General features: G+C 32.8%; 2 protein-coding genes across 2 annotated transcripts in view; both read right to left on the bottom strand.

The window, feature by feature from the left end:
- Positions 1-8,695, bottom strand: part of LOC126776693 (prolyl 3-hydroxylase sudestada1) — a 382,982-nt gene that overhangs the window by 93,295 nt on the left and 280,992 nt on the right. The window lies entirely within an intron of this gene.
- LOC126776699 (uncharacterized) overlaps positions 1-8,695 on the bottom strand; it is a 150,287-nt gene that overhangs the window by 54,996 nt on the left and 86,596 nt on the right. The gene's annotated exons all lie outside the window — the stretch shown is intronic.

Below are 8,695 nucleotides of genomic sequence, written 5' to 3'. Positions count from 1 at the left end.
TTACAAGTTCGTAAGCATCGCTCTGGATGTTTTAAAAGTACAAAGATTTGAACTTAAGCAACAAATTAATAAGCCTATGTAAAAAACAAAGGATCCTTAGTTCCCAAGGTTGTTGACTAAACATTAGTGATAAGAGCGATTGTTAATATTTCCTACCAATGCCAATGCCTATAGGCGGTGCAATCCACTTCATAAGTTGGCCCATTTCCAGTCTGGTAAGCTAAGTTAAATAAAACAAAAATGCATCACGCATATATAGTGTATAAATCAGGACGTCTAAATCGAACAAGCTTAATTCGATGCATAATTATGTAACTACGACCTCATTAAGTTTGCATGGAAATTAATCGAGTAGTTTTTGTTCATAATTTAACGCAGGTTAAATTATACCACCGTGAAAAATAAAATGAGACCGTCACGGGACGTCTGGCTGATGTGAAACATTTAAAATTATTGTTATAGAAATAATTAATATAAGAGAAAGCCGATAAATAAAAATCGATTAATAAAAATAAAAACATAATTTGTCGAAATATTATTTCTAGTTATTATAGGTAGATATAGCAATGAAGTAATACAACACATACATGAAGTAATACAATAAGTATATACACGCGACGCACACAAGGGAGTAAAAAGCGGCGGAGAGCGGCATGAAAGTATAAGAGAGTGTGCCGTTGTGTTTGATACCAGTTATATCTGGCAGCAGTAATATTGTAATAATGTTTTCCCTTTAATGCACTTAATATTTTATATTAGCACTTATTTATATTTTTCGTAATTTTCGTAACAGCCTGTGAATGTCCCACTGCTGGGCTAAGGCCTCCTCTCCCTTTTTGAGGAGAAGGTTTGGAGCATATTCCACCACGCTGCTCCAGTGCGGGTTGGTGGAATACACATGTGGCAGAATTTCAGTGAAATTAGACTCATGCAGGTTTCCTCACGATGTTTTCCTTCACCGTAAAGCACGAGATGAATTATAATTACAAATTAAGCACATGAAAATGCAGTGGTGCTTGCCCGGGTTTGAACCCACGATCATCGGTTAAGAATCACGCGTTCTTACCACTAGGCCATCTCGGCTTTTATTTATATTAGCGGCTTATAAAATAACTTTAAAATTATTATGAACGTAAAATGTTTTTTTCAGCGTAAAAAGTTATTTCAGCTGTGCAAGATTAAACGAAGTAAGCGACTTTTATTTATAAAATCTCTTTGTTCAAGAAGGAACGTTAGTCGTAGCATTGCATTAAGTTTTCCTTGTAAAGTTCTGAAACAATTACCGGGGAAATTAAAAATAACTATTCAGAATTAATTAGTCTGGTTGGTATTCGTTCCTCGCGAAGTCGGAAATTAACTTTTTTATAGCGACCCCGAGCCTCTCGGTTTATCGCAGCACCGGCGAACATAACAGTCGCCTGGACCTTTATACTTGTACTATTTTGATTACTCGGAACAAACTATATTTTAAATTATCATGGGGGATTTCATATGATCAGTCAGTCAGTCTCCAACCGTCATGGCTATGAGTATTTTAGTTACAAAACATGTAGGTTTTATTTATAAATATTTTTTAAGCACAAATTTGTTTGTATTAAAATAACAATGCGAAAATTAATTATGCCTGTCCGTATGTCTCTCTGTTACGAATTTATATTCACTGTGCTTATAATAATACTGGCTTACTCCCCCTTATATAATTAAATAAGCAAATCTAAGTGCTGAGTACTACATTATTTCAAATACCCAGATCTAGAAATTTTCGCTGTGTGAAACAGAGAAATATGTAATTAACCAAAAACTAACTATCAAAATATTTATTTAACTAAGTAACGTTCATTAGTAAGACCAATAATGTTTATTATATTACGACAAGAAAAAAGCTAAATATCAAGGATAAAAAAACACAGCAACACATAGTTCAGCTCATAATTTCGTTTCGACATTATTTAAAATTGACAAAAAATACTTATATTAAATTGTTGATTTTGAATCCACTAACAAGCAATTTTCAGCTTTCAATAATAAAGAAGGGACTAACAGCCTTTGAGATGACATAGATTGACATTAAAACTCAAACGAAAACAATAATACGAAGCCATAAATATAAAACTGAAACTAGGATGCAAAATTATTACAGACTGATAATAATAATTAATCATTACACTATAGTCAAATGAAAAAAAAAACTTCAAAACAAATCAAATAAAGGTTGCTTCTGTCAGGTTTTTGTTTCAATAAAAGAAATATTCAGAAGGCGATTTAATTTCCGAAGTGTTCTATCATCATACCATCATACCGTGATAAACTTAACTTTGCCGGCAAACGTTCCTTTGCATTCTTTTTTATTTTGTAACAGACGCAGTTTGCACTTTATCTGAGATCCTGTTGTAAAACCTTGCCCTAGTCAATAAAAGGTACTTTATTTTTTTCTTTAATACTTGTGGGGTAATGACACTGACGTTTCTATATTCATTACATCGTTATCACCCTATTAATAGGAGCAAAAACACCAAAATCTATGATAGATATATCAATATTAAAAAGAACATCGTTTTTCCATCTATTTTATTGCAAAATCCTCGGTGTTTTAAGAGTTTTTCCAATAAGTGAGATGCGTCCAAAAAGTTTCTAAGAACTCGGAAAGAAAACTGAGGTCTAAAATCTTTCTACGGTCAGCATCTTATAAAGAGATAATCTGGACTTTAGAATTAAGCGCTTCAGGATGCGCTCTATTATCATAGAATGTAAAATATTATAATGAGAATTCAAGAGGACCGAACTGTAGAATACTACTCGCCACTGTTTTTATAGCAACGTTTTTGCATAAAAATACGAAAATATTTAAAACTTTTTTGATTATACATTGTGGTAAGAACCAGCTCTCAAAACTTTATAATACTTATTCCAAATATCATCATAATATTGTTGTTGAATAATACTATCAAGTTGTTTTTAGAATAAAAACCTACGACACGTGTATAATATAAGAGTTACAATTTATTTATTGGAACTAGACTGGAATGATTGCCAATCTATAGCGGATATTCAGTCACTAAGACTCATGTGTGGTCTTGCGGTAGTATTGCAGTAGATGCCTGATCAGCGAATCTTTCCGAGACATCAAATCTAATGAGAGACGGAACATATTGACAAGTTTCTGATGAACTCACTTCGTTAATCACCCGTGAAATGTTGACAACCGACTTATTGTGATATATCATATCAATCAAAGCTTTTGTAAACTATCAAATCAAGTCGAATAATTCTTTATTCAAGTAGTCTCGTAGGGAAATTTTGAATCGTCATGTCACAGTATTAAATTAAAAGTTGTATTTATAAGATTACAAATCGTTATTTACTATATTTATGTGCTGAATTCGAATATATAAATTTTGTACTTATTTGATGACAAATAAATATATACCATATATATGCTCTGACTCGTGTTTCCGTTCTCAAGTCACTAGTGTAGTGCTTAGTAACCTGGAGTTAAGTAGCTGGCAATGTTATATCTGTACCTGATCTCTGCCAACTTTTCTCTGGTCGTGTTATGAACTCTGGACTATTGTGCTATAAAGTCTTGCGCAGTTAGTCTTCGCTGGGAATTGGTGACATGTTCAAAATTGGTGAGAAGGACATCTATGTATAAAAGTATTGTTTTTGTAAAATTATACTAACATTGCTTGTTTGCTATTCACCTCGGTTGAATTTACATTTGCAAGACTTACTTAAAATGAATTCTTAATCCTTATTTTCTGAAATTTAAAGAGCCTCCAATATATTTTTTTTAATTAATAAAACCAAAAGGCGTATCAAGCAAGTCGTAATTATCATTCTGTCTACTAACAGTATTAATATTTTGATTATTCCTCAAAGTTTAATTATAAAAATTCTTGAAAATATTAATGAACTAATTCGTCTTCAAAGAGAAGTTTATTTCTGACAAAAAAATTATTATGTTTGTTTAAGCTTTGAAATTTGGGACAGTGAAAAAGATCCAATACATTAATTTAGTCTGCTGTACGTGTCAGGTAGTCTGAGGTATTTAGTATTTAGGTTTCACAGAAGTGATGGTCACCAATAAGCCGTTGTGCACATGTATGAAATAGTTGTACATACATTAATGTATTATATTATATATATATATATATATATATATATATATATATATGGTATGTTGTATGCGTCAGTTGGTCTAGTGGCCAGCTTACGTGGCAGACTACGAAGTTAAGAGTATGAACCCCGGGCCCGACCACTAAAAATTTTTGTTTTTTTTAGTTCAGAATATTGTAGTACTCTGCAGTGACTCAATGGTCCAATGAGGCTACATCACATTCTACAATCTAATATATTAATAAACATAATTATATATTTACCTAAATTTTGTGAGGTTAAAATAATTCCCCAGTTTGACTTTTGGAGTTTGAAAGTTAAGTGACTTTTTAATTGGTTCCGTTTGTCAATTGTACTTGGTGTCTTATTATTCATGTAAAACTTTATTAGTTATCTCCAGAATTAATTTATATTGAAAATTAATTATTTAAATTCTGATTTTGAACTAGAAATGTTTGTTTAGTAGACGCCAGAACTCGCGGTTCGCCTGCGGGGTGTTTAATTTGTGACGAAAATCCTTTAAAATCTGCAATTTAATTAGTTTACCAAACTTATTTAGTTTCAATTATACATAATTTAAAATATTTAAATTAATATGTAGCAAAGGTGGTTTAAAAAAAAAGTTGTTTGGTTTTGGTAACTTTCAAATGGCCATACTAAATTAAAAGGAGGCAGTTTGCTTTAATTTACAATTTTATTTATTTGTAATTTAATTGTGATTTCCAATATCACGTTATGTTGTCTTTAGCTCTAAGCATGTGATGCGTTATTAACACAAATTAAGCACATATGCAATCTTTTAAACCGTCTTCTTCGCTGGAAGAACGCGTTACGCCTTTCCTCTACGGAAACAGTGGGGGGTATGTGGGGCACGCCGGTGCCCATAGCACCGAATGCATCCAAGCATCGGAATACCCACTAAAAAACCATCGGTACCGTCTTAACGAGGAGCGCCACAGATCGCTTTCGCATGCTTCCGTGACGCTCTGACGGCCAAGATTTAACTGGACTAGCTCAGCTCTAGTCAGAGCTGCCTGCCAATCAAGAATACTTGGTATTACAACAATTCTTAGTATCGTATTACAGCTATAATTCTCAATGTTAACGGCTCATTAACAAGACAGTGACTACATTTCAACAGGCTCATTCTATTGCCAGCTTTTCTATCTGTCTGTTTAAATAAAAAATGAATATTTGTGCGTTTATTATGTATAATACATGTAACCTATGCCATTTATCCAATTATGGTAAAAATTTAACGAGTTGTTGTACGAGAAAGTTCCTAGTATGTTTGTCTTCAATATAAACGTTTTATACAGCCCCCTTTTCTACCCACTAGGGTAGGAACTATAAATAAAAAAAAATGTTAAATTATAAGGTATTTTGTTAAGTATTTTCGAGCAGTTTTATTGGACTAAGTTAACTTAAGTTTACTTACAACACTTTACTTGCAAGGTGTAAAGTCTTGAGAGTAAATTTACTTAAGCGATTAAATCACTTTGTTACTCGTTAACATTAAGTTACGGGGATCAATAAGCAAAGTTCCAAGTTAACTTTAGCTAATATACGTAATGGCGTAACAGCCGTGGTGTTGCGGTCCCGAATAGATTTAAATACGCACTCAACTCTATATTGAAATAAAGTTTAATGGCTTAAAAAATGTATTAAAAATAAAAGAGATTAAATTATATTTACTAAACTTGTTAATATAATATGCATACATAGTATGTATTAAGTACTGACGATATACGCAAGGTGGCTGGCAGCGGTTGGAGATTAAGAGCTGAAAATCGAGCTCAGTGGCATGCCATTGGAGAGACCTATGTACAGCAGTGGACGCAAAACGGGTGATGATGATGATGACATAGTATGTATGTATCTATGTGTGTCAACGATAACCGTAACCGTGTCTCCTATATACAACAATCAATGTCCAACACATTGATTGTTGCATATAGGAGATTTATTAGTTAAATAAAATATTGTTGGTTTAAACAAGTGTAAACATTATACAATAAAAATAAAATAAATGACCCTATGCAGCCATTATATATAAATTCTACCTCACTCTTCGAGCTAAGTAAGCACCAGCATTTGTGTCGTTAGTAGCTTGAATCAGTTTTTGTTAACGATATTTTATTACTACCACGGACTTTAAAACCCAGCCTCGGTATTTATATACATTTTTATTTAAAATAATACACATACTAGCATTATTACACACACATCGATATATAAATATAATCAAATAAAATTCAATCTCGTGCTATACGGTGAAGGAAAACATCGTAAGGAAACCTGCATGTGTCTTATTTCACTGAAATTCTGCCACATGTGTATTCCACCAACCCGCAATAGAGCAGCGTTGTGGAATAAGCTTCATACCTTCTCTTCAAAAAGGGAGAGGAGTCCCAGCAGTGGGACATTCACAGGCTGTTACTGTACTGTACTGTATATTATATCATGCCTGATATTATTTCCACACCTTTATATCGTACACATATTGTTAAGAATGTCTTCCGACGTGGGGTGGCCTAGCGGCGCGACTTGATCACGAGATGATAATCATAGTGGGGACTGGCCCTGCCGAGCTCATCGGCCGGCCAGGCTGGCTTTAGACACTTCTATTTGGGCTCTCGGTTGTGGCGAATATCTCATAAATAATATTTCAGTTGCTCAGTTTTGATTCCTTTGTTCTATTTGAGTGTAAATTGTACGTGTCGATCTACGTTTACTTTATTGTTGTATAGTTATTTTGATTTATCTCTTTTAAAAAAACCTATTTCAATCTTGATTTCTAATAATTAATTATTATAATAATATATGGATACGCCTTATTTTACTATTTTTAACGTAAGATTACATATTATTAATTATCAAAACTAAACATATGCGGAATTTGTACATATTCAAGTATCGGTTGATGGATCAAAGATATAAAATAATTATTGCATTAATTATAGAGTTCCGTTAGAAACTTCGTGGCACATCACACGCGACATAATGACGTACGTAAATACGTTTTTCGTTAAAATTCTGTTAGTATATAGTTCTAGAAATGAACACAACTTTTAATTAATGCCCACGCGGTGTCCTCAAATAGAAGCAGCGTATCTACTTAGTTGAGTTAAGTCGTTTCAGCAGAACAGCGTTTACGGTGCGTTTTATTTGTTATCTTCAGCGTTAGTGTAGCATTTTATTTTAGACTAGCTGATCCATGCCCACTTTTGGTCGGTAAACATTTTTACTTGTGATGAAATAATGATTGTGGTTCGGTCGGTACTGAGTGCTATGATTCATTTCCTGACTGCCAAATGTCACGATGGACTGAACATTCATAAAATTGTCTCGCACTTTTGATATTTAAAATTATCTCTTAAACTATGCAACCAAAAAACATACCATTAAAACGAATTTTATCTAAATAAAATTTTCTTGGTGATAATGCAATTTGTTTCTAAATATATTGACGTATTGAACATGAACAAACCGTCTAATAGAATATCACCCAATAGATTACGACACAGTCGTGGTTCCATACCTATATTGTATTATCTCTTTAACTATTCGTCCAAATTATATACAATAAAAGGAAAAAGTCTTTTGTTTTAAATACTTGAGATGATAAGTATACTTATTTTGATAACAATTCATAATTGTTGATAATATGACCTACTTTTTGTGACTTAAATATAAAAGTAAGACACATGCTGTAGATAAATTTTTTGTAGGCATTATGTGCTTAATAAAAACTGTTATTTCTTTATTCTATTTAACATTGTAAGCAAAAAGAACACTATGTTTCTTACGCCAATTCTTCTCAGGTTCGGCTATTTCCTTTTCAACCCCGCGGTAGTTTTTACATTGTTTATTAATAAGTAAGCGTATATATTCTATTAAGGATTTTTTAATGTATGTATAAAATTTATACTAATATTCATAAATAACTCTGTTCTTACGTTTTGCGCGCCGGCAAGGCGGGGGCGGCTTGTGCAGAACATTCTTCCCGACTGTACTGGCCGTCGTCGCCTTTAGACTCTACTACCACTTACCATCTGGTGGAGTAGACCCCTCCCGGAAATATAAAAAGTTTTATTAAGCGAAAACTTCACCGCTAATCCGATTTTAATAACTTTATTCTAAGGTGGTGAGATAAAAAATACTAATTCAAAACGAAGTAGCGAGTAAAAACTTGTATCGTATAAAATTATAATTATATTAATTGTACTGTCGATAATAATGTGCGTCCTCACTAACAGTCTGAAACAACCAATAGTAAATTAAATTTACATAGCAATTCACCGACGTAGCTGTTTATAGACCAACTCGTTGCGGTCCTCACTGCAACCTAAGACCTTAATGCTGTCGCAGTACTATGTATAGGTCTTCGAGCTATGGTCGTGTTTATTATTTGGATATAATAAGAAAGTTTACTTCATAAAATTTAGTATTCTAAACATGTCAATATCACTTTTGTTTTGTTAATCAAAAGATTTTGTGCTCTAGTGCGGTTCGACATACGTGGCGGATTTTCAAATATTTTTAGCGAAATAACGATTAGAAATCTTTACATTACAGC

Source organism: Nymphalis io, chromosome 21, assembly GCF_905147045.1.
Source record: "Nymphalis io chromosome 21, ilAglIoxx1.1, whole genome shotgun sequence".
Classification (NCBI taxonomy): domain Eukaryota; kingdom Metazoa; phylum Arthropoda; class Insecta; order Lepidoptera; family Nymphalidae; genus Nymphalis; species Nymphalis io.
Note: the sequence above shows the minus strand (reverse complement) of the source record. Positions and strands in the feature narration are given on the sequence as shown.